General features: G+C 42.2%; 1 pseudogene; it reads right to left on the bottom strand.

Annotated features, from left to right (window-relative positions):
- Positions 1-5,292: 5,292 nt before the first annotated feature.
- The window catches only part of LOC133916493 (uncharacterized), a 22,932-nt pseudogene continuing 1,385 nt past the window's right edge, over positions 5,293-26,839 (bottom strand).

Below are 26,839 nucleotides of genomic sequence, written 5' to 3'. Positions count from 1 at the left end.
CGCTTGCGGTGTTCATCCACCGACAGCTTCCCTTTTCTTTTCTTTGATGATGGTGGCAAGCCTGAATCTTCAAAAGGGGGTAAGCGAAGTAGCTTATTCCTAGGGGCGCTATTTGTTGCAACCTCTGTAGCTTCACGATCTTCCTTGCGAAGTTGCTCAAGGATAGGGTATGAAATCTTCTCACAAATCGCAACACCCGTATTTCTCACCTTCAGAAGATGATACCTCACTCTTGAATAGCTGCCCGAATAATCGTTTTCACAAAAATGGCACCTAAATCTCACATTGCCACCATGGCCGGGTCACAAATCTGGTAACATGAGCCCACAATGAATATTTGGGGTTCCTATACTCAGTTTCTTCATTTTCTGTTTCAGGACTACCAACAGAGGATCGTGTTCCTGTTCCACTTCCACTTCCACTTGATGCCATTGCTATCCCTCAGCTCCTAGCAGAGGAAGATGGAATGGAGAGGCAGGATAAGAAAACTAGAGAAGGATTGTGACTTGTGAGCAGGATGCAATGGAGAGCAGGAGATGAGGAGAGCCATATCGGCGGCGGCGGAGAGGAAGGGGCGGTGGCGGCGCGCCTTTGCTCCATCGGCAGAGAGGGGCGGCGACGGAGAAGAGGGGCGGTGGCGCGCCTGTGCTCCACCGGCGGAGAGGGGCGGTGGCGCGCCTTTGCTCCACTGGCAGAGAGGGGCCATGGCAAAGAAGAGGGGCGGCGACGGAGAGGAGGGGCGACGTCGCGCCTGTGCTCCACCAGCGGAGAGGGGCGGCGGCGCACCTATGCTCCACAGGCGGAGAGGGGCGGTGGCGGAGAGGAGAGGCGGCGGCACCTCTGCTCCACTTTGCTTGCAGTACTAGAGGCAATCTCATGCTCCTCTCAAAACCCTCACACATGGGGCCGGGCTGCATCCCTTGCGTATCCCCTGCATATCCTATTATTTTGTATTTTTTAATAAAAAAGGGATACACATGTCCTGGATGGGGATATGGCACCTCTGTGGAGTATCCGTGCAACATAGGTACTACTTGGTGAGAGGAATATACTCCTTTTGGAAACATATAGTACTCTGTGAGAAGTATGATACTATACTTTATCACAAACATATACTCACACGTGGCCCAGGAGGCCCCAGCTCCTGCTGTTCCTCAGCAACAACAGCAGTCGGCCCGTACAGCGCCTCCCTCCCTCGGGGACAACGGCGCTGGGCCCAGCAGGGCCGCGGCCGTCGTAGGAGGGCCGCAAAACCCTCAGCAGGCGGCAGTCGTCTCTGCCGCAAGGTCGGTGTTCGGACAACGCCAAGCGTCGTTATGGCGTAGACTCACCTTCGGTGACGCCAGCCCTGGGAGTGCTTTGCTTGCGGCGTAAGCACTCCTCAGGCACCCGCCTGTCCATGCAGCGAGGGAAACCCCGGAGGGCCGTTGGTTGCATGAGGTGGTCGACTTGGTGGGCACGGCTCACCGGCAAGTACTTGCCGAAAGTTCCCGCGCCACCTCCCACCGCGGTGCAACAAGAGCCGGACCATCTTCGGGTGGCGGCAGAACCGCCCGGGGGGGGGGGTCCAGACGAAGTGCTGCCCCCCTAGTCACAACAGGAGCTCAGGACCTCCGTTTGCACCTCAATGAGCGGAGGGTTGTCGAGGATGCGCGCGTTACTCTCGAGCGCCACCGGGAGTCCCGGCGCGAGGCTGAGGCAGAGGACCAGGCTTCCTCTGTGCCGGCCCGCGACCGCCAGGGTTCCCCAGCGCGCCGGTGTTCGCCCCCCAGGGGCACGGCTGGTGCCGTGGGATATGGCACGGGTTGCCGTGCATTCACGAGTGAGCTCCGCCGGGTCAACTGGCCTACGAAGTTCCGGCCAGAACTACCGGAGAAGTACAACGGGTCCATCGACCCCGTTGAGTTCCTCCAAATCTACACCACCGCCGTCCAAGCGGCGGGCGGGAATGAAAAGATGATGGCCAACTACTTTCATATGGCCTTGAGCAGCTCTGCCCACTCTTGGCTTATGAACTTACCCCCCAGGATCTATTAGCTCCTAGGATGATCTGTGCCACCAATTTGTGGCTAATTTCTAGGGCACTTTCACGAGCCCTGGCTTGGAGTGTCGACAGCCGCCCGGCATGTGGGCCTGCGAGGGCAGCACCTTCTGCCGGCAGGACGGGGGCAGCATCGCGCTTCTTCCTCTTTTTCTTTTTCCACTTGTCAGAGCGGGAAGGACCTGCTTTGTCGGCAGCGGGTTGCTTAGGGCGCGGGACATGCCACGCCCGAGCCTCCGCCGCCTTGGCGCACTTGTTGGCCAACGCGAAGAGCTCCGCGGTGGTCTCGACCTCGTGCGTACCTAGCTTTTCGAGCATCCGCTCGGCGCGGACGCCCTGCCGGAAGGCGACAATGATGCCGTGGGGGGTGATCCACGGGATGGTGTTGCGGACCTGGCTGAAACGTTATATGAAGCGCCTCAGCGTCTCCCCCTCTTGCTGTTTTGCTTCTTTAATTCCTCTAGCTTCGCCCTGAAAACACGCACGACGAAATCCAGACAATCTTGGGGTATCTGTCCAGGGTAAAGCTCGTGCGTGATCTGTTCCCAGTTTGGGTTGCATGTCATTGTGAGGAAGACGTCCGGCTTCCCATACTTCCGCACTAAAGCCATAGCATCCATATACCGGCGCCTCTTATCCCGAGGTCCTCCGATAAATGATGTAGCCAACACGGTCCATTTGTCGACCGCGTGCGCTCTACCCTCCCCGGCATAGATGCTGTCTACCAAGCCTTGGTACAAATCCGCCCTTAACCCCTTCTGATGAGACCATATGTAGTCCAGCCGCGAACTCTCGATCTTGATGTATGTATCGACCGTGAACTGCTGGAAAAGACGCTTGCCAAATAATATTGGGTTGAATATCCCTGGCCGTATCTAGAACTTGTAGCAGTAGTAATCCCTCATGGACACGCATAGACTCCCATTCGAATCTGTACTCGGCATATGACGTTAAAAGTTAGTGCCGGAACGAAGCAAATACAATGGCAACACTTGACGTTACAAACATCATTTAAACAGAACACTAACTTGGGTCCCCCTGATTATCACCACGAGCCGCACGAGCCTGACGAGCCGCCCTCATCGCATCCATGGACACACCAACCTTTGGGATATCGGGATGCCAGTCAAGTTCGCCTCTAGGGAAGAAGAGAGGGTATGATAGAGCATCATAGCATCCATGATACGACCGGATGCCATATATTTGCTTATTCTTCCCCTGTAGGATAACGTTATTCTCGAAGTTCCTTCGCCGTTCGCTCCCCTCGACCCACACAACGGCAACTTCTAAAGTGACCGGCAAGTCAAGGTTTAGTATCACACGGTAGTCCTCGAGGTCCTCGACCTGTCCCATACTCCTGAGGTGTTCAGAGTACGGGTTGCCACGAAGTATGCCAACCAGCATTGCATTGACTTCCTTGTCTTGCTAGTACTGCTCTCGGCGACAGTGGTGATACCGGTGCTCTAGACTGGGATCGTCATCGTAGAAGTAAAGTTCCAGATGCTTGGGTTCCGAACCATATCTACCAAACAACCGTATGTTGTGGTATATTTGGTTGTGGGCACGAAACGTATAAATACCACTTTTTTTCATGTCAGTGGTCTTACTATCAAGGTGACAGTAAAGTGAGGTGAATGAGAAATGGCCCTTGAAAAACCTTATATTGTCACGGAAGTGCCTAGCATCAGCATCTGTACTCGACCAAAGCCTCATGAGCTCGGGTGGTGTATCTAGGGTGGACAATCTAATCTTTCCATTCCGGCAACAGAACACATTCATCTCATGCTTGAACTTCTTCGCACCGCAATATTTGCAGTTTTCAACAGGCTTCAGCATGTGCGTGGTTGGGGGTATATTGCTATACACGTGGTCGTACGGATCGGGTATGCTAGAGATAGTAGCAGAGGTGTCGTTAGCTTCATCGAAGTCAAAATCCTCATCGATGTCTCCGTCTGAAGTGATTTTTAGCATAAAGGAGTTAGATAAGGCTGCACAAGATGTTGGCAGGAGAGGAAACAATGGCAAAAGTACCTTGACCAGCGAACATGAAGCCCTCCTCCTCTTCGGAGTCCTCTTCTAATACGACGTCGTCATCATCACCTAACGACTTATATAGATTCATATAAGTATATGATGGTCCTGAATGTATTTGCAATATGAAATAAATACAATCGATAAAATTACCGTCATCGGTAACTGGTGACTGTATTGGAGGTGCTGCGGTGTTGGCAGTTTGAGGGGTTAGAGAGGTATTTTCTATCAATACAACATAAGTAATGTAGATTAGGGTCTATATTTTATATTGGAAATTGAGGCAGCTGAATACAGGTATAAACATTACCATTGTTAATGACAACTGATTGTTTTGGAGGCTCTATACCATTGATGACTTGTGAACTTACGGTTGTATTTTCTTCCTCCGATGCAGAAGATTTCTTGTCCCCTCTAATTGTAAAGCTTTCATTATGACGGGCTAGCAATGCATGCCTTTCTCCGGGTGTTACAGGTTGCCTACATGATCTTTGACTGCCATTCATCTCCCGGGTGTCCACGTCCAGCATCTGCTCCGAAACAGACTGGATGTGCAGAGGAGAGCCTTTGACCGCAAGAATGGCCGAATCACCAGTGATTACAGATCTAATCGACGGGATATACATAGGGTTCTCCATTGCGATGGAATCTTGACTTGGAGTGTTACGTCACAACTGACGGAGAGTATTTTCTCGATCATACTTTGCCTACTTCTGCTCGGGTGTCATATTTGCACAACGCACCCTATGACGTGCGCGCTTTGCTTCAATTTGCTCCTCACTTAGGGAGTTGCGTCGCAATGCGTATTGCACATTTTGATGATCACGTCTCTCCTGCCTCTGCTCGGGTGTCATGCTTGCATGTCGCGCCCTGTCCCTCACACACTTTGCTTCGATTTGGTCATTTGTTAACTTTCGCCTACGTGGATTCGCAGCAGGCGAAGTAGGGGTAGCACAATCACCATTGGTTATGGATTCAATTAATTCAGGGGGACATCGTGATTGCCTTTGTTCATCTGACATGCTAGTATGATGTGATACATCATGAGGACGCTTCTTTCCTAAAAAAGGATTCACATGACATCATTAGGAATGTAAAAACCTGGAAGCTGACATGTGTCATATTAGGTGAGAGCGACGCATATCTGTTAAGTGTGTGTGTGTCACATTTGTATCATGCTTACACCAGACATGGTCATAAAATGCATTATCTATAAATAAATATGGATTGGGTTTCAGATGAAGTAACGGTAGCTTTCATTGTTTACTACATCTAGCGCTTGTTAAGTAATGGTTAACCTAATGTCGACAAATGAAGCTCTACATATGACCTCAAATCATAACCCAATAATTGTTAAATGTGCCTGGAATAGGACAGTTTGGGGTCTGAGTTAAGTCAATGATGCTTCCTTATCCAAGAATCTCTCTAGATGGTGGTGTGCAGTCACCTGCATGTGTTTCACTTTTATCCATCAGTTAAATCATAAAACAAATTCGAAAACAATCAAACAGATATCATATTGATTAGGGAAGTCATAGTAAAACAATTGAATAACTATTCACAGTACCTAGCAATTGATTAGAGAAATTTGTAGCCTAAGTACTGGTCATGGCGGTATCTTGACCCTGATTTGGCACAGGGACTTTTTGCCTCTTGTACGTATCACTTCTGTGCAACCAATCAGAATTTTCAACTGGGGCCATGTTTTTCTTGTTGGGTGCGCATTGTAGTTCAACATTTACAAGGGCGGCTTCAGCTTTCTTCCTGTGATACGCTTCACGACACCGTTTTAGTAATTCATCTTTTTCTTCGACAGACATTTGCGCATATCAGGCCCTTGCCATTTGCCTCTTACGTTCTCTAGGATCTATATTGTTTAGCCCATATGAAAAAGTACAACAATATTTAATTGTGAGGATCAAACGAGACCTTTAGACAGAAGTTGATTTGAATTACTTCTGCTGGTGGTGTTGGATATGTCCTTGAATGGAGTACGATCGTCATTTTGATTCGAAGATGACATCTGCGAGGAAGGCAATCAATGATAAGTCCACATGATAATCATTTAAATGCCAAGTTTGACTTCAACGAATAGACCAATAGTGTCCAGAGTTGTAATAATGCTTCATTTTCAAACAGGTTTAATCTTAGGGAATAGAGACTGAAAACAGGAACCATCACTAAGATACACAGCGCACAAAAGTATATTGCATGAGCTCAAGATAGAATGGAGACACATCAACATTTTGAAAAGTATCATTCACCCAACAAACTCTGATTCAAATGCATACAACAGGACCTTGACGATTAGCACCTTGTATGTTCAAGTTTTCATGCATACAACTAACTCTGAAGATGGAGAAGGAACTGTACAAAACAATCCTATGAAATCAGTGCATCAGTGAGTATGGGCTGGTTTGGAACTATACAGCTGATTTTTCTTTTACTCAAAGTATGACAGGTTTTACTGGAAGAGACTATGAGTGAAGAGCTTTGGCCTTTTAAAATTGATTTTCTTTTCTTTGCACTCTCAGAATATGAAAAATTTCAGAGTTTAGGTAAGACCTATCATATTGAAATCTAACATGCCATTCAAGAAACTTACCTTTTTATTTGGTTGTTGGCCAAACAATTTATTTAGCACACATCACATCATAGAGAATAGTAGAACAGAAGAATCACCCAAACATATATTAATCTGAACTGCCACTCAGTCACAATTTCAGAAGATTACCTTTTCCTTTGGTGGTTGCTGCCATATCCCCTCTTTGTAAAATTCGATCCTTTTAATATTATCTGGTCTGCATTATGGGAGAAAATAAGGCATCATCAGGCAAATGGAACTTAACAGCACATTCTAAATTTTGAACTGCTCAATCAAAAGAAATGTCACTGTGATATAAATAAAGCATAGATCATTAGTGTTTTAGCTGTTCTTTTAAAACCCATATTGTTCTTTATGTCTAAACGCAATTGATTCTAAAAGTTTAGAGTAGATTCTATCTTTAAAGCCATGTTTATCCTCTTCTTAATTTTCTCCAGTGTCCTATATTGAGATCTCTGGTCTCTTTCTCTAAAAGTAAGGTGTCAGTGAGTTAAAAAGGCTTCAAAATCCGACGTCCAATATATTAATAAAATACATTTTTTCCCCTCAAAGGCAACTCAAGGTGATCGTCCATAGAGATTTAGGTAGCAACGTTTAACCCTAAATCTTACCATAGAGATACCCATTTAACTCTCCAACTCAACTATCATGAAAACTAATTTTTGATTATTAGCCAGGAAAAGAGTGTTAGATAATTTGGCAACCAGATGAACATGTAGTCCTTCCAGTCATGCCCCTCAAAGACGTCAAAATTCTATGGTTGATTCAATCGTACCGTGAGAAAAACAAGATGTCATAAAAAAACAAAAACATATTTGATCTTTTTAGTTAATTAATTCTCCAGCCTATTCGTTGCCCGCATATATATTTACAGCGCTAGTGTAGGGCCTATAGACTTGAATGCTACACCTCGGAGATATACATCACATCAAAAGGAGGTAACTCATCTCTGACTCGTAGAAGTGAAGAGCTCTCACATCTTTCATCTCGGCTACACTTATCACCAATGAATTTTTATTTTCTCATGTCTCCATCAACACAGGTTCATAATATGGACATCTATTTTCTCATGTCTTATACCCCACAAAAAAGAGAAAGAAACATTCATAAAAGTACCTAACAATGGTAGTTATCAATGATACAGATAACATGAAAAAGAAATTATAGGATGAACAGAACATCTCCTAACGATCTCCTAACGGCATCAATAGCAGAAGCAACACCCAAAACAATTATCAATATAATTTGCCATTGATGTGAAATCTGCAAAAACATATAGAAGGGAAAAAGTAACCATGAATACAAACTTATCAGTTGAAGTGTTAAATAATATCACCTTGTACTATAGGAAGTTCATGGATCTATCTTAACATCACATCAATGCTTACATCAATGAAAAATATATATTATCCTCGAATGAACATATACAAATTTGCATACATCATGAGTATATATACCGCAAAACATGGGTACTCTAAATGGCTCCAACACGCCCCATGATCAGATATGAGTAGATCAATGCAGTAAATGCAGACTGACCCAATTATGTTTGCTTGCTCCCACGTTTACCAAGTTTGCTCCATAGTCCTTTTGTTCATTCTACAGGCCTTGTTGGTGATACATTACTTGATTCCAACCTCTTTAATTTGTGTTTTGTGCTTTTTCATTATCATACAGAATTGCCATGTAACCCCAATGTGAAACAAAGGGACGAAAGCTTATGAGCAGGTCCCGGTTTTCCAATTCTTTGTTACAGAAATATCTTTAATTGGTCATCATAGAATTCATGTAGATAGCAAGAAGAAAATTGACATTTATGTGATGTCATTTAAGCAGATGGTCAGACTGCTACTTTTTTGTTTATGGAACTGCGAACATGTAATCTGGGAAAAGTACACTCTGCTTATTTCTGTCTCTGCAGAACACCTGATTCTTGCATGATTCCTAATGCCAAAGACTAATGTCGACAGAGTACCTTGCTATCTAGATGCTTGCTGTTTTTTCTCATTTAGATAGGAAGAGGTAAAACTGGATGGAGTATTTAATCTATTTCTAACAAATTGAAAGCTCAAAATTCTCCCAAAAGGAAGAATTGTTTGTGTGCTTGGATTTCAACTATTGTGTGCCCTCTCCACCAGAGAACTTTCAGATTAAAACTACATGCTGCTTTCCCCAGGCTGAAGGAAGTGTCATAGCTATCATCAGCATCCTCACAGGGTTTCAAGCCATAATAATTTCTTATGCAAATTTTATCAACTCAATATATACAGACTTACATATTGCGATATTTTTTTTCTCATGCAGATCAGGAAATTCATTTCAAATATGACAAAGTATTTAACTCCGAGGCAACACAGCATGATGTATTTCGAGAAGAACTCGTTCAAAGTGCAATGGATGGTTACAAGGTAACAAACTTTTGAGAAAATTTCCTACACTCCTAGCGAAATGTGTTGCTAACATACCATTGGCGAAACGTGTTACTAACATACCACTCTCTCAATTCAGTTTGTTATTTTAGCACTCGTTCCTTTCCGTTTTTTGCCCATCCTAGCACTCTGTTGGCTCGAGTTGAGACAGACTAGTTTTACAGGCCCGAGACATGTTTTAGATGCTATGCGTGCCTTCTTTCTTCAACCTCCTACCCCGCTCCTCTCCGCTCGTCATTGCTCCCATTTGCCACTCCTCTCTGCTCGTGATTGCTCTCCAGCACCTCCCAAATCAAGGAGCTGGAAAGGAACATGGCACTAGAGTTGTGTGACCACAACGGAGCAACAAAAAATTGAAGCAAAGAGCAATGACTGGATGCAATTGCATTAGATAACATAGTCGGTGATTTTAGCCATTTTGATCCAGTTTGAAAGAGAGCATACACCAACATGAGTTTGCTTCAAGTTGAACATATCAGATAGATGGGCACTGAAGAAGTTAAGGTGGTACAGGGCACAACAGCTGCTGTCGGTGGATGAACACCGCAAGTGGGGTTCCTGAGGGACCCCTTTGAGATTCGGCTGGGGGGCTGGTCCTGGATCTACCTCGTGCGTGGGGTTAATACGTGTGGGACTTAGGTGGGATGAACGATCGTCGGCTAGTAGTAATGAATACACCAAGATTTTAGACAGGTTCAGGCCGCACAGAGGCATAATACCTTACTCATGTGTGTGTCTAGTATATTATCAATGCTCTTCGAATGCCTTTCTTTGGATCTCTAGCACTCTCGTTTTTCTCTGTGTTACAAGGTGCTGCTATTCTATCGGCTGTGTGAAGTCTTGAGCTTCCAGAGTCCCGTCTTCTATGAAGTGCTCCCCCCCTTTTATCTATGGGGAGAGGCCCTCCAGAGAGTGCTCAGAACGAGGGCACAAGTTCCCATAAACAATAAATGGAAAACAACCATTATGGGTCTACAGTTGATGTTACAGGCGTTGAAAATGCGCCCCTCAGACGGTCCCGTCGGTCTTCACGTCCCAACTGTAGGGGGCCCACCGGCCAACCTTTGAGTACCCTTTCATACCCGTCTGGTCAGAGTAAGTCTGACACGGTCTGATGCAACAAGGTGATGGGCGATAAGCCTCAAGCCCATCGAAGATATCTTCAAACCGTCTTTCTTTATGGGCCCCGCGAGGGGACATGCGATGGGACCCGCCGTATTAATTGTTTCCACGCCTTCCTGCCAGGCGGTGGCAGGGACTGACGTATTCAATACGACAGGCGTGGGGGAGAGTGGTTGGATGTGACTGTCCACGCTCCCCCTTAAATGCAGCATCGGGCATCCCACCGATCGACACCTCATCGTGGAGTCCCTGCGGGGTCCACCGGCATGGGGCTTCTTGGGTCCTCGAGGAACTCTAGGTGCTCGGGGACCAACTGCTCTTGGCTCTGAGCGTCCACTCCCGAACTTGGCTCTTCTCGAGTCCTCAGGGCACTCTGGGTACTCGGGGACCAACTGTTCTTGGCCTCGAGCACCCCCTCCTAGACCTGACTCTTCTCGGGTCCTCGGGGACCAACCGTTCTTGACCCCGAACACCCCCTCCCGGACCTAGCTCTTCTCAAGTCCTCAGGGAACCCTGGGTACTCGGGGACCAACCGTTCTTGGCCCTGAGCACCCCCTTCCGGACCTGTCTTCCCTCGGGCCCTCGGGGAGGTGGTCCCCGAGGGAAGGCGCCATGTGGCACTACGCTGTCCTGACCTCGGGACTCGGAGACCCCCGGATCTCATATCACTGACAGCAGCCCCTGGGCCCATCAGCAGGCGATGGTCCAAAGACTGCGGGTGGGGCCCTATTTCTTCGAGGCCGATCACAGTATTGGTGCCACGTGGCTCTCTATCGCCCGGTGCCGAACGTACTCTGCTTTGTACTTCTCCTTCCTCGATCTTGTTTGTACTGACGTCCCGGGAGGCACTGATGCTGATGTAGTAGGTACGTTTATGGACCTTTGGGCTCGCGTGGTACTAAAGTAGGCACGTTAGTGTAGCCCCATGAGTCCTAAACCCTAATCGTATCTGTAAATGTGAAAACTGTGATCTAACACAGAGCTTCATAAACCAAAGGTGAGTGTCATTCATTAACAGACGAGCAACTAAATCGACCTTTTGTCAAGAGTGGTAACCATTAATGACCTGCAACCAAAAAGTGAGAAATTGTATCACCAAATGTAGATATATTATCTGTGAGTCTATTAACCCTAACACAAAATTTCACGATATATGCAAGTTGCTTAGTGAAAACACGCTCATTGGATACAGAATAGGAAGAACAACTCACAATTATATTTTTCCAAAACCCCAAATCAAATATGTGGTGTTTGACCACATGTCTTGTTTTCCTGCCTAAATATCTTGATTCCCTACAGGTATGTATATTCTCATATGGTCAAACAGGATCTGGCAAAACATACTCAATGATTGGTAAACCCAGCCATGATGGAGAAGGAATAATCCCTCGCTCACTTCTTAAAACTTTTGAGAGCAGTCAATCTCTAGACGGATCGAGTTATTTTATAATAGTAAGTACTTATGGAAAGAAATATAAAGTTAGAATCTCAAGGAAGGTTAGCATTAAATACTTCGTGATGCTTCTACATTTTTTTACAGGCATCAGCTCTAGAAGTGTATAATTATGATATGTACTATCTATTAAGCATCAGGGGACCCTAAAATTTCAAACTTGTGTGATCTCTTTGAAGCTAAAGTGTTAGGTACAACTGATACAACAATGCTCCTTGAAAAAGTATTGCAGGGCAGGTGAGTTTATCTAAACATTCACATCATTCTGATTTGACATATATTTTTTAAGAAGACATGTTTATTGAATGTAATATTTTGTACAGGTCTGTGCGTTGTACCAAGATGAATGAGGTGTCCTCCAGGAGTCAATTCATGTTGAGGCTGAGAATATATGGATCTAATGTGATAGGTCACACTGTCTATATATACAATCTGATGACAGATTATGTTGCTCAAAATCTGTCTAATTTGTGACCGAGTGATGCGCTTTGATTATTGGGTTTTGTTTGGTAAGAAGATTGGGTTCTTTTTAATTATTAGGTAAATCCGCTAGCGTAAAGAGACCCAATATTATTTTGAATTTTATTTCCTTCTCTCTCTTATCTTTATTTTTCATGTGACTTGGATGTTTAAAAGTGAGATTTTTAATGTGACCACTACAGCAATAGCAGTGTAGTCATCATTTTTTCTTCAATAGTTCATCATTTCAGGGTTCCGAGCCATAGCTTCAATAGTCATCTTTTTTTTGATTCAGTAGTTCATCCTTCATTGGCATCAATAATTTCAAGACACGACAAATTTTGTTAGATTCAGTGGTAAGCTTCTAATCATTCGGTGACTCCTTCCAAATCATAGCAAATTTCCACACTGCACATCACTTTCAAGCATCTAAGTTTAAGATCTCATACATTTGTGTGTGTTTTAGTAGTTGATCCGAACCATAGAATGTTTCAACACTTAGTTTAATTCGGTAGTTGTTTGGTCACTTATTTTTTGGGGTTCTAATACATAGAAAATTTAGTCAGTTGAAAAATCAGTAAGTAGCTCATGCATTTAGACTTTGATAGTTTATCATTTCAGTGTTGCTTTCGTCTTTTTGGTGCATCCTCTCCAAGCTTCTGTCTTGCCCAACATCGCTTGCTTGATTTCCTTCAAAATCTCGGCTGCCTTATCTCTAAACAGGTTGCCCTCCACCGAGGCATCCGATTCCTTCCCTCAGCTTCCCTCGTTGAGCCACCTCAACTGCATAGATGTAGCGTAGGCAGAGCAGAGCTCCGGCTGCCATGGTATGGGGGAGGTCTTGCATGGAGCATGCAGGTCGGGGTGCACGATTTTTTTTTGAGGGGGGTGTTAGATGTATGTATAGTTATATGTATTTAGTCCCTAGTACAGGGAGCCCTTTGCATACTCACATGTATATCTACCTATTTGAGGTGTTGGAATAACATCTGAGCATGACACAATATTTCTTTCTTTTGATCTTTTTGCAGAACATGTGTTAGCAAGTAGAAGGTGTTCTTAATTTAATTGACTTAGCTGGCAACGAACGAACTAATAAAAGTGGCTCCGCAGGCCTCTCACTAAACAAAGCTAATGTAAGTGTGTACTATCAAAAAGTCAGTATTATGGGCAAGTATTATTCATCCATCACATGTCTTTTGTGTTGCAGGCAATTAATGAAAGCATGTCAGCTATGACTGGTATGTTCAATGCAATTGCAAATAGTTATGACCATATCCCATTTAGGAACTCGACATTTACTCACCTGTTGGACATATGATTTCTGTAAAAGTGGTTGTCCATTTGAACTTGTATGTAGCAGTGCTTATTGAATAACTTGTTACAAGAACTTTGCGTTGTAACCATATCTAAGATAAGTTTCCAAGACTTTAATGCTAGTCAATATTGCGTTTGAGGCTTCGTCAAGTGGGGAAACTTTATGCTCTTTAAGATTTGCATCAAGGGTCAACGTTTGCAGTATTTGAGCCCCTAGACGTCAGCAAGTTGGCACTAAAAATAGATATGTACTCATTCTACTTTCCTCGTCTTTTCTACTAAACCCCATGAGAAAAATTTAGTAAATACAGAACTTGCAGGCATTCTTCTGCTTCATCACCGAGCTTGCAATTAGTTGTAAATGTGAAGCCAAAAGCAGTTGGATCAGTTCTTAAATCTCCTCCGAGTCTATCAAAATGCAGTCAGGTGACAGAATCAATTAGGAGACAACACATGCAAAGGTACTCAGCAACATCTTTTCCTCATATCCGATCCCTTGTTGTAAGGATAATTGTTACTTATTTGTGATTAAGAACAATAAGTTTAAAGTGGAATACGGCAATCTAATAAAAGAAATTATGTTACTCCTATCTAGATATGGTCCATCATGTTCTTCAAATTGGCTAATATGCCTCAAGCAATTTGTTAATTTTATGCTTGGCCAGTAAGGTACCCAGCAGAAAAAGGCATACATGAGCTTCTGCGCACTCATATATCATCCACTCACCTTCTTTAACCCTTTATATTCTTTAGGTATGATCTGTCAATGCCACATAATAACATAGAAATATGGATGATGATGATGATATCAGCATAAGCAAACTAACAAGGAGAGGGTTTTTGAACACCTCCCTCCCTCGAGTTATGAGTCTAGCTTCGTGCAGCGATCAGGTTTTTTTTGCTGGGTACCTTACTGGCCAAGCATAAATTTACCCATCACCTGTCTATAACAGGTGTAATAGATGAACAAATTGCTTAAGGCATATTAGCCAATTTGAAGAACATTATGGTCCATATCTAGAAAGGGGTAACATAATTTCTTTTATTAGATTGCCGTATTCCATTTTAAACTCATTGTTCTTAATCACAAATAAGTAACATAATTATCCTTACAGCAAGGGATGAGAAATGAGGAAATGATTCTGCTGAATACCTTCGCATGTGTTATCTCCTAACTGATCATGTCACCTGACTGCATTTTGGTAAACCCGGAGGAGATTTAAGAACCGATCCAACTAATTTTGGCTTCACATTTGAAATTGAATGCAATCTCGATGATGAAGCAGAAATATGCCTGCAAGTTCTGCATTCACTAATTTTTTCTCGTCAGGTTTAGTAAAAAAGAAGAGAAAAATATAATAAGTACATACCTATTTTCAGTGCCAACTTGCTGACGTCTAGGGGTTCCAATACTGCAAACGTTCACCCTTGATGCAATTTTTAAAGAGCATAAAGTTTCCCACTTGACGAAACCTCAGACGCAATATTAACTAGCATTAAAGTCCTGGAACCTTCTCCTAGATATGACTACAACGCAAAGTTCTTGTAAGGATTTATTCAACAAGCACTGCTATATACAAGTTCAAATGGACAACCACTTTTACAGAAATCATACTTCCAACAGGTAAGTAAATGTCGAGTTCCTAAATGAGATATAGTCATAACCATTTGCAATTGCATTGAACACACCAATCATAGCTGACAGGCTTCTATAATTGCCTACAACACAAAAGACAAGTGATATATGAATAATACTTGCCCACAATACTGACTTTGTGATAGTACACACTTATATTAGCTTCGTTTAGTAAGGGGCCTGTGGAGCCATTTTTATTAGTTCGTTCGTTGCCAGCTAAGTCAATTAAATTAAGAACATCTTCTACTTGCTGACCCATGTTTGCAAAAAGATCAAAAGAAAGACATATTGTGTCATGCTCAGATGTTATTCCAACACCCAAATGGGTAGATATACATATGAGTATGCAAAGAGCTCCTTGTACTAGGAACTAAATATATATAACTATACATACATCTAACACCCCTCTAAAAAAAAATCCTACACCCCGACCTGCATGCTCCACGCAAGACCTCTCCCACGCCATGGCAGCCGGAGCTCTGCTCTGCCTACGCTACATCTATGCAGTTGAGGTGGCTCAACAAGGGAAGCTGAGGGAACAAATCGGATGCCTCGATGGAGCGCAACCTGTTTAGAGATAAGGCAGCCGAGATTTTGAAGGAAATCAAGCAAGCGATGTTGGGCAAGACAGAAGCTTAGAGAGGATGCACCAAAAAGACGAAAGCAACCCTAAAATGATAAACTATCAAAGCCTAAATGCATGAGCTACTTACTGATTTTTCTACTGACTAAATTTTCTATGTATTAGAACCCAAAAAATAAGTGACCAAACAACTACAAAATTAAACTAAGTGTTGAAACATTCTATGGTTCGGATCAACTACTAAAACACACACAAATGTATGGGATTTTGAACTTGGATGCTTGAAAGTTGGGTCGATGGGTCAGGCATGGATATAAAAGCCTAGTAAATATTCTAGGGTGTGTTTAGTTATCTCAGATTTTGTACCAACCAGAAGCTGCCAGAATAAAAAAAACCGATAGATATAAAAGCAAGTGATCTGTCAGATTTCTCAAACGCCACGGGTCCAGAAATAACCCATCACCCTATAAAAATTAAAGAAAGTCCAGTAAATATTCTTCTAACATAAATGAAATAATAACAAAAAAATCACATAAATTAAAAAGAGATAAACACAAAGAAATATTCTTGAGAAGAAGCACAATAGGGTAGGCTTAATTGACCAGCACATACACTACACTGTGTAACTGGCAGCACACTAAGTAACTCACAAATAAATATACTATGTAACAAAAGAGAAAGAAACAATAGACTATATCTCAGCTAGTTAAAAACAATCAGACTGCATAACTCATCTCATCTACATAACTCAGCTAGTGAAAAAAACTCAGACTACATAACTTCTCTCATATATTGAAACTACGTAACTACATACTGGAGAAAAAGCTCAGCTAGTGAAAAACTCACACATGTACCTAACTCATCCTAGTGCAACATCTCATGTGCTGAAAAGCTCAGCTAGTGAGAAAAAAGCATGTACCTAACTCATCCTAGTGTAACATCTCATCTACTGAAAAAAAAACTTAAGCTACGTAACTCAGCTACATAACTCATCTCATCTGCTGAAAAAAGCATAGTCACACAGACCTCATAACTCACAAAACAAAACCACGTAAGTGGAATGAAGTAGCTGTAACTCCAACAAACCATCAATAAAAATAAAAAAAAAGATATAGAGAATAAAAAAAAGAATGAGAAAGAGAGGAAGAGAGAAAGAGAGATGGAACAAGGTAGAGAGAGAAACATAACAAATATAGAGATAAAAAGAGATAGGACAGATATATATAGAGATACGAGAAAGAGATATGAGAAAGGGTGACAGAGAGAAAGATAGTACAAGAGAGAGGCAGAGAGAGAGAAAAGTCATCAACAAAACATAGAAGAAAGAGAGATACAAAGAGACACAAGAGTGGGAGAGAGAACTAAAGATAAGAGAGAGAAAGAAATAAAATTCAAAACAATGTTGAGTTTATTCATGCTAACGGGTTTACCTAATAATCAAGCAGAACCTAATTTTCTTACCAAACAAAACCCAATAATTAAAGCACATCACTCGGTCACAAATTAAACAGATTTTGAGTAACATAATCTGTCATCAGATATATATATATATATGTGTGTGTATATATTCACAAATTAGACAACTTTTGAGCAACATAATCTGTCATCAGATTATATATAGACAGTGTGACCTACCACATTAGATCCACATATTCTCAGTCTCAACATAAAACGACTCCTGGAGGACACCTTATTCATCTTGTACAACGCACAGACTTGTACAAAATTTTACATTCAATAAATATGTCTTCTCGAAAAATATATGTCAAATCAGAATGATGTGAATGTTTAGATAAACTCACCTGCCCTGCAATGCTTTTTTAAGAAGCATTATTGTATCAGTTGTACCCAACACTTTAGCTTCAAATAGATCACACAAGTTTAAAATCTTAAGACCCCTAATGCTAATAGATCATACATATCATTATTATACACTTCTAGAGCTGATGCCTGTAAAAAAATGTAAAAGCATCACGAAGTATTCAATACTAAACTTTCTTAAGATTCTAACTTTATATTTCTTTCCATAAATATAGTACTTTGGAAGTACTTACTATTATAAAATAACTTCATCCATCTAGAGATTGATTGCTCTTAAAAATTTTATGAAGTGAGCGAGGGATTATTCCTTTTCCATCACGGCTAGATTTACCAATCATTGAGTATGTTTTGCTAGATCCTGTTTGACCATATAAGAATATGCATACCTGCAGGGAATAAGATATTTAGGTAGGAAAACAAGACATGTAGCCAAACACCACATATTTAATTTGGGGTTTTGGAAAATATAATTGTGAGTTGTTCTTCTATTCTGTATCCAATGAGCGTCATTTTCACTTAGCAAATTGCATACATCGTGAAATTTTGTGTTAGGGTCATAGACTCACAGATAACATATATACATTTGGTGATACAATTTCTTATTTTTTGGTTACAGGTCATTGATGGTTACCGCTCTTGACAAAAGGTCGATTTAGTTGCTCATCAGTTAATGAATGACACTCACCTTCAGTTTATGAAGCTCTGTGTTAGATCACAGTTTTCACATTTACAGATATGATTAGGGTTTAGGACTCGTGAGGCTATACTAACGTGCCTACTGCTGTACCACGCGAGCCCAAAGGTCCACAAACGTGCCTACTACATCAGCTTCGAGATCTCTTCATTGATGCCAGTGCTTGATCCACAAATGGGACATCACTGCCACAGCCCATGAGAAGACCTGCTATGCCCCCGCCCCCGCAAAAGTTGGGTGTAGCCCTATTTTTACTTATGTATCTCCCTGTGAAGCTCCTAGTGCCTCCTACCGGACAAGAAGAATGGAAGAAGGACAGTGCAGCTGTTGTGCCCTGCACCATCTTAACTTCTTTAGTGCCCATCTATATGATATGTTCGACTTAAACCAAACTCATGTTGATGTATGCTCTCCTTCAAACTGGATCAAAATGGCTAAAATCACCAACTATGTTCTCTAATGCAATTGCATCCAGTCATTGCTCTCTGCTTCAATTTTTTGTTGCTCTGTTGTGGTCACACAACTCTAGTGCCATGTTCCTTTCCAGCTCCTTGATTTGGGAGGTGCCGAAGAGCAATCACGAGCAGAGAGGAGTGGCAGATGGGAGCAATGACGAGCAGAGAGGAGCGGAGGCAAGAGGTTGAAGAAAGAAGGCACGCACAGCATCTAAAACATGTCTTGAGCCTGTAAAACTAGTCTGTCTCAACTCGAGCCAACGGAGTGCTAGGATGGACAAAAAAGGGAAAGGAACGAGTGCTAAAATAGCAAACTGGATTGGAAGAGTGGTATGTTAGTAACATGTTTCACTAGTGGTATGTTAGCAACACATTTCGCCAGGAGTGTAGGAAAATTTCTCAAAAGTTTATTACCTTGTAACCATCCATTGCACTTTGAACGAGTTCTGATACTTCTCAAAATACATCATGCTGTGTTGCCTCGGAGTTAAATACTTTGTCATATTTGAAATGAATTTTCTGATCTGCATGAGAAAAAAAATATCGCAATATGTAAGTCTTTATTTGAAACTTATTGACCACCAAAACACTATTTGAACTCATGTTCACCTTTGTTTTCCCTTTCAGTTCCTACAAAGTACAAAATACAATACCACAATCTTTCATACACTAATTGAGCATCATAGCTAATAAATAACAACTTAAATAAAGGGATAGTGTTTGTAAGTATTACCATAATAATATTATGTTGTTCTTTCCGTATTCTTTCAGACTCAGACAGTTGTTCCCCATGCTTTCCGCATGTTGCATCAGCAGCCTACATAATTGAATAACAAAATCAAATAACAAAGAATGAAACAGTGCATATGTCCCATAAATTTCATAAATTTAGCGTAAATAACCTTCAGCATCTCGGCTGCAATTGCAAGCTCATTCTTGAGATATTCTATTGTCTCCTCTTGTTCTTTGAATTTTACATGAGCAACCTGCATAATTGAATAACAAAATCAAAACAACAAAGAATGAAACAGTGCATAGGCTCCATAAATTTCATAAGTTTGGCATAAATAACCTTTAACTTCTCTTTTGTGACTCCAAGCTCGTCCTTCAGATGTTCTATTGTCTCATCAGAAACCTGCACAATTGAATAACAAAGTCAAACACAAAGAATGAAACAGTGCATACGCTCCATAAATTTCATAAATTGTCCATAAATAACCTTCAATTTCCGGGTTGCAATAGCAAGCTCTTCCTTGAGATATTCTTTTGTTACCTCCTGCTTTTCAAATTTCTCATCAGCAATCTGCATAATTGAATAACAAAATCAAACAACAAAGAATGAAATTGTTCCATAAGTTTCATAAATTTGGTGTAAAAAAACCTGAAGTGCAGCTGCAAGCTCCTCCTAAAAAATTTGAAACAAATGCAAATCCAATCAATACTTATGCATACAAGAGATGAGGTATGAATTTTAACACTAAAAATCTCAAGAGTCAATACTTTTGCACTCATAATATTAAATTCATCATCACGCTCATCTCCACCATACCGTTCCGCTCTAGGCTTATTCCTATTTCTAGTATCTTGATGATTATTTTATAGGTAAAAAATGATTACCTTCTCTTCACCAAGACATATATCAAAGATTCGAATGTGTAATTTCAAGTCCTTGGGCAGCACATCATCAAGCTCTGTCAATTGTGGCTGAAAATAACAAAATAATATGAGCAAACTTATGTGATACAATGCAAACAACTCATGTGGTATTTACACAAGAGTACCTGTGTTTTATGTGCCCACGATCTGCCGTCTTCTCGTTGACCTTTACAGCTATTATACAACGGTTTTAGGTTGTTCCATTTAGTCTTAAGCTGCTTGTTGTTATAAACTCTGGCTGTCCTAGAGAAGAGTTTTTCACGTATGTTACCTATTTCGTACTCCTCAGGCCATATTCCAGGAAGCATTCGATTAGCTTCTATCTCCTCCACGCAAAGATTGCAAAATACCCTCGAATCATATTGAGACCATTCAGCTCGAAATTGCTTCTTCACCTTTATCACAAACAGTTATGCATCAATAAAAAAGAAATGCAAATAATCGAGAATTTAACATCATACATAAGGTAATTAAAGATTATACACAAATGAAACCACTACCAACTAAAAGTACGTCTAGGCACATTTCCTGAAACTGAAATTAGGATAAAAACACATACCCCAGAGGCATAACAACTATCCCCATGAAATTGAATGATTGTCTCCAAAGCTGAAACAGCATTGTCATATACCATACTGTTATGAGGATATTGCAATTCAAGGCGTTTGAGAAGAGCCCTCAACTTTATCAAAACCTCTGAAAACATCATATTATTCGATCAGTTTCAAAAAATTAGAAACATATTGTTTCATCGGAAGATAGAGAACTTACCATCAACTAAGGGGCGAAATATAAGACCACCAAACTTGGCACACACACCCACACCATAGACAGCAGCCTAAAATGAAAAAAAAAATGATACAGCACAATATTAATTTCCAATTGAACCAATATCAACACAGAATGATGGATTAAGGGTACAAGACTGCACAAATACATACTTTACGAATATCTGAATTGTCATCATTTGTCGACTCCAAAATGGAGGGAAGGAATGTCCCATAATACTCCAAAGCCGATTCACGGCAATGGTCCGCAACATCATTAAAAATACAGGTAGCTATCCTTCTCTCCTCAACTGTTCTATCTTTTCCCTAACAATCAACGGTGGGTAATGAAAATGTGTTGGAACCAAATCTAAAACCTAGAAAAAGTTGACACAGCACAATCAAAATAACGATGGACCAATGTTGATAACCAATAAGGAGAAACCGTTAAACTTCATTGACACATAAAATTTTATCCCCACATACTGTGACCTTGTTATAATATAAAACAAGGAACTTAAATGTAGCAGCAAACCAACTACACACAGACACAAACAAACAAATAGAAAAGGCACGTTCAGTGGTCTTACCAACATTGGTGTGACGTGCACAGAGAGCTCATCAAAGAACTGCAAGAAAGAAGCTTTGAATTTTCTGATCAAAATTCCAAGGCACTTGGCAACCTGAAAGTTTAAAAAAGAGAATGAAAATAGTACGCAAAACATTTAAAACAACTTTAGAAAGACAGTGTTATGTCCCAAGGAGGATCATTTAATTTAAGATAAACAGACCCGGTCAAACACTTCCTCATGTTCATTCTCTTCTTTGAGAAGTTCTTGTTCATCAGCAACAAAATCTTCTGCTTTTGATCTCTCTGAATTTTCCCTAATCCAGGTTCTAGTGGCTATAGTGACATTCTTGATCTCGTTTGAAATAGCTCCTGCTTGGTGTTCAACAAGATGACGACAAGAAAGCTGTTCAATGAGAAACTATTGTCAGCTCAACATTGCAGAAATAAGCGTTCTTGCGTATTTATCGAGCAAATGTGATGAATGAAGGCACAAACCTGCAGGCACTCATTTAACGAATCTATAATGGATGAGCAAATTTCTGTTTCCAGCTCCTGTACCGTGGATGTGAGAAATTCCAGCTGTTAGCATGGGGTAAAAGAAACAAGAATCAGTCTAGTGAGAGATCATCTTGCATTAGACCTTGCTCAGTGCCTCAACAAGAGCTGAAATTATGTGATCAAACAACTGTTTAACATTAAACCCCTGAACCTGCCCCTTCTCAACAGCCAATTCTGCCGATCGTAGCAGTCCCGGCATTGCTGCACAATTGTTCGAAAATAGTTAAAACAGCTAATCTTCAGCAAAGGGATCAATACTTGAATAACCTACATTGAAATTTGCAATAGCAAAATACCTGCAACAGCAGCTCTCCTGACTTCTTCATGAAAGTAAAACTTAAGCAGAGGGACCAATACATGAATAACCTACATTGAAATTTGCAATCAATAATGAGTGCTAGAAAGGATCAGTTGAGAGAGTTTGATATTTGTTACATTCAGTGTGATAACAAACCTCATCAATCCATGGGAAGAACCCCTCCTTAAGCTCATCAGCATAGCAGCACAGCATGTGGCAAGCTGTTGCTTTCTCTTCTAGAATGCTAGTTCAGATTCCTATGTCACCAAGTGTGACTGTTCCGATGCTGTATAGAACACAGAATTAGGGGCAGTATTACAAAAACAATGCAACGTTAAAATATTCGAAAACAAACATATCATCATCTGAATCTTTAGTAACTGTCACATCAGACTTTAGCTGAGCAGACTTACGCAGTGGTGGCATAACGAAGTCCATGTAACGAAGGAAATCCTGTCCTAGACATTTGCATAGCCTGGCCCAAGCCTATCACATGTGGGATAAGGGTTAGACGAATATAAGGTGTTGTTCAACTTAATTTCCCCTGCTTTGAAGCATACCTGCAACATGTAGCTGGTTATCGGATCATCAGTTTCCATTGGAGTTCCTTGCAAAGCGATAAGTACTTCCATAACCTAGCAACGGTCAGATGGATTAGCATAATGACATTGTCTCAACAAAAATACTACAGCCGACCAGGAATGCACATGTAAAGAGTGAGAAGTGGAACTGAAAACCCTCGCTAACTACTGTTCTACCAAAACTGAAATAGACCTTCCGGAATTCATACATCAACAAGGAAAGAGGCAAATAGTGAAACTAAACCGATAGTACTTTCGGTGATGAAAACTGAATCATGATTTATTCGCAACAAAAATGAAGAGCACATTATTTCCAAGTTGCAACACAAGATTACAACTGCAAGGAGGGGCTAACCTGCTTTGCATCGTCTCTGAACTTGTCCTTGCCCACGGCCATTCCAACCAGACTTATACACTACATGGACTTGGCACGGAGCATCCTATGAGATTTGTCAGTTGCATTCACCAAAATAGCTTTGAGGTATGGCATAACAGCATCATAATATTTCTTGAAATGCTCCTACAAGACAAACAAACCAAAAGATTCGTCAAAATGCTAAAAACTGTTATTATCACCAAGCTCGAAAGCATTAAAACTATGGCATGACCCCATCATACATGACAACAGCAATTATACATAATAAAAAAACAATGTAGCTACAAACTCCCAAGTGAATAATTACCTGTGATGAATCTGCTACTGATGCTAAAGCTGTCAATGCTCCCTCTTGCACCATTTGCTTGCCATTCTAGAATATAAATAAGAGAAGTTAACATGTTTACTATCCATACTTACAAACATGCTCGAAGCAAACGAAATGTAATCAATGCAAGCAAATGCATACCTGAAGAAGAATAAGTAATTTGCCAACAACTCCATCTAGGTATGGTGTCAAGATTTCAGGTGTACAGTTCTCACTTCTCACTGAAATTCAAGATAGCTGACGCAGCATGTGCCTGTCAACAATAGTGACACAAGAAATCATTATAAGATTAGAAGTTCCTAGGATGCAAGATATAAATAGGTGCATAAAACTTCTGATTAGAATACAGGCATGAAGAATTGCATATACGTGATATCACAATGACACAAAACACTTAAAAAAGGTGTTCAATTCAGAAGTTCAGTTCTCAAAAAGAAATGTCAACATATCAAATTTACTCAAGCAGCTACAAAACGCTAGTTTGTATTAATGTTCACTTATTATAAAGGTAATAAATGGATGAAACGGTGAATTAAGTAGCCCGCTTGGGAATTAAATTGTGCTACTATTGAAAAACTTGTTAGCTTGAAGCTCAAAACAAGTATGTTTGATACATTTATATGTGTCAAATGGCTAAACCTATTTACAATAATTTGATTCAATATGTAATAAACACACTAAATATTCTAGATCAAATCCTAGTTATCTACTGATGCAACGTCAATTCTAAAATAAACAGTGACAATGGATAGCGAGTAAAAGTCTTATTGGGGGCAAATAGACCAGCCTGCGGACAATAGTTAAGGATCGCTATCAAAGGTCCCTCTGGAGCCTTCGGTCTCCGGACTCTCAACAGGAAGCCTGGCCTCCGAGGGCTATGGACCCCTTCGGGCCCACCCCTCCGGTGCCTGTGTGGCCTTCCCGAAGCTTGAAGATACAGCAGGTCTCAACCGGCCTGACACGAAGTGACGGGCGATTAATGCCGGTGCAAGTGGGGCTTATCCTGACACTCTAGTACAACGGAGGTCATCCTGACATCCCTGGCAGCGCGGCGCCGAGCCGCAATTGGCGACCGGCTCACCCCTCAGGGTTGCTTGTACCGCAATGGTTGTTATGGTAGATATTTATCTTCTATATAGGGTTAAAAGTAGTTACCCAGGATAATGCCATGCAATTCGGCCAGGTCCTAGATATTTATACATGGTGATAACTTGTACACCAAGCTACATACAACCCTATAAATAGGGGGTCATGGTCATCTGGGGAAAAAAGGAGGGGGAACACAAAGACACACAACACATAGTGATACTCCCCCTACTCCAATCCTGGTTACCATCAATATATTTTTGATGTTCCTTCCTCTCAAACTTCGTCTCCAAATTTAAATCTCCTCCTTAGAAGAAACTCTCGCCATACTTGTTAGTGCAAGATGATCTCTTGTGCCAACAAGTGTGTAAGATGATATGAATATGATAAACTTACCTGAACCCGTGGATTCTGGAAATCATCCATGGCATTGGCCAATGCAGTCAGCACCTCCTGGTGGTAATGAACTTGCAAGACTGGGCCCAAATCAACAGAGAGCTGACCAGCAGCATTGATTGCAGCCCATCGCACACGAGGATGGGAGTGTTGGAACCCACTACAAATCATCAAAACGGCTTGTTCCAAATTTTTAAGCATAACCTGCCAGCAAAAACAGCAACCAATGAGAAGATGACCTATTTCAGGTATTTCCTCCATATTAAATAAAAGAACAGATAGCATTGTGCAGTTCAATGCTAGGCAACAACTCTTGCGGATTTGGGAATATAGTGTTTGCCATCACTTGTACATGAGGAATCAATGCACTAGTATATTGTTCATTATCTCAGTTTCCTTTCCTATTTCCTAATTCACATGTTAGTTCAAGGATATTTTCTTTACTTATCCAGTACAGAACATTAAATATGCCTTGAGCTGTTCAACAAATTGTTTTATAGTTATCACACTTATCAAATTCTCAGGCTAACCTTTGCACATCCTACTGCAATCCGTGCCAGCGTGATGAGCGCAGCGTGGTGCTTCTGCCACTCGGGAGCAGAAAGGTATTGTGGAAGCAGCTCAGATGCAATTGGCACAATCATGTTTCCACCAATGGCAATGGCAAGGCGGTCAAGGCACTCCTGAGCCACTCCATAGTTGTTCCCTTCACCTGCATCTTCATCTTCAGTTTCAGCAGAGTGCCAAGTAGGGTCATCCTCAACATCAAGCAACATCTGCATGAGCACTGCAAACAGCCTGCCAACAAACTGCGGGAGCCATCATTCCTGGTGCACGCTCCCGTGCCTCAGCAAGAGTAATCACAAACTCCACTGCCAAGTGCCTGGTCCCATCTTCCAGCTGTGCAGCCTCAGCTACTTGCAGCATGCTCCCACCACATCCGCAATCTGCCGCCTTAGGAACCTTGGCTCTGCACCGGCCAGCTCAACAAGGAGCTCCAATGCCTCCTGCGCAGAGGTCTCCTGGCCGGAATTCAGGCAATCCGTGAGTGCCCTCATCATCACGGGTAGCAAATCCTGCATCTTATCGCGGTCCGCGTTGGTGGGCAAGCACTGAACAAGGTTGATCGCGGCACCCAAGGCCGCAATACGCACATCAGGGGACGTCCGGTGCGCCAGGGCGGAGGCGAGCAGGTTGTGGATAATCATCAGATGGTCGAGGAGCGATTCCGCGATGTAATCCGCCAGCCTGGCGAAGATGAGCAGGGCCGACTCCTGCAGGTTGGGCGTCTCGGGCCCCGAGGCCGCGCGGAAGAGGAACGGGAGTAGCTCCGCCCAGGCGTTCTCCGGGAGCAGCGACGCCGCGAGCTCGGAGATGGCGTCGCAGACCTTCTTCGCGATGGGCTTGGGGGGATCGGACTGCAGAGCGGAGAGGAGGTGCGACTTGAGAGCGGACTGGCCGGCCGGGGAGAGATGCGGCCAGAGCGGCGCTGTTGGAGGAGGCGACGGAGGACGGCGCCGGGGACAGGAGCTTGCGGAGGAGGATCCCTGCCATGGCGCAGAGGTCGGCGGGGGTG

The sequence above is a fragment of the Phragmites australis genome, chromosome 1 (assembly GCF_958298935.1).
Source record: "Phragmites australis chromosome 1, lpPhrAust1.1, whole genome shotgun sequence".
In the NCBI taxonomy this organism is placed as follows: Eukaryota; Viridiplantae; Streptophyta; class Magnoliopsida; order Poales; family Poaceae; genus Phragmites; species Phragmites australis.
Note: the sequence above shows the minus strand (reverse complement) of the source record. Positions and strands in the feature narration are given on the sequence as shown.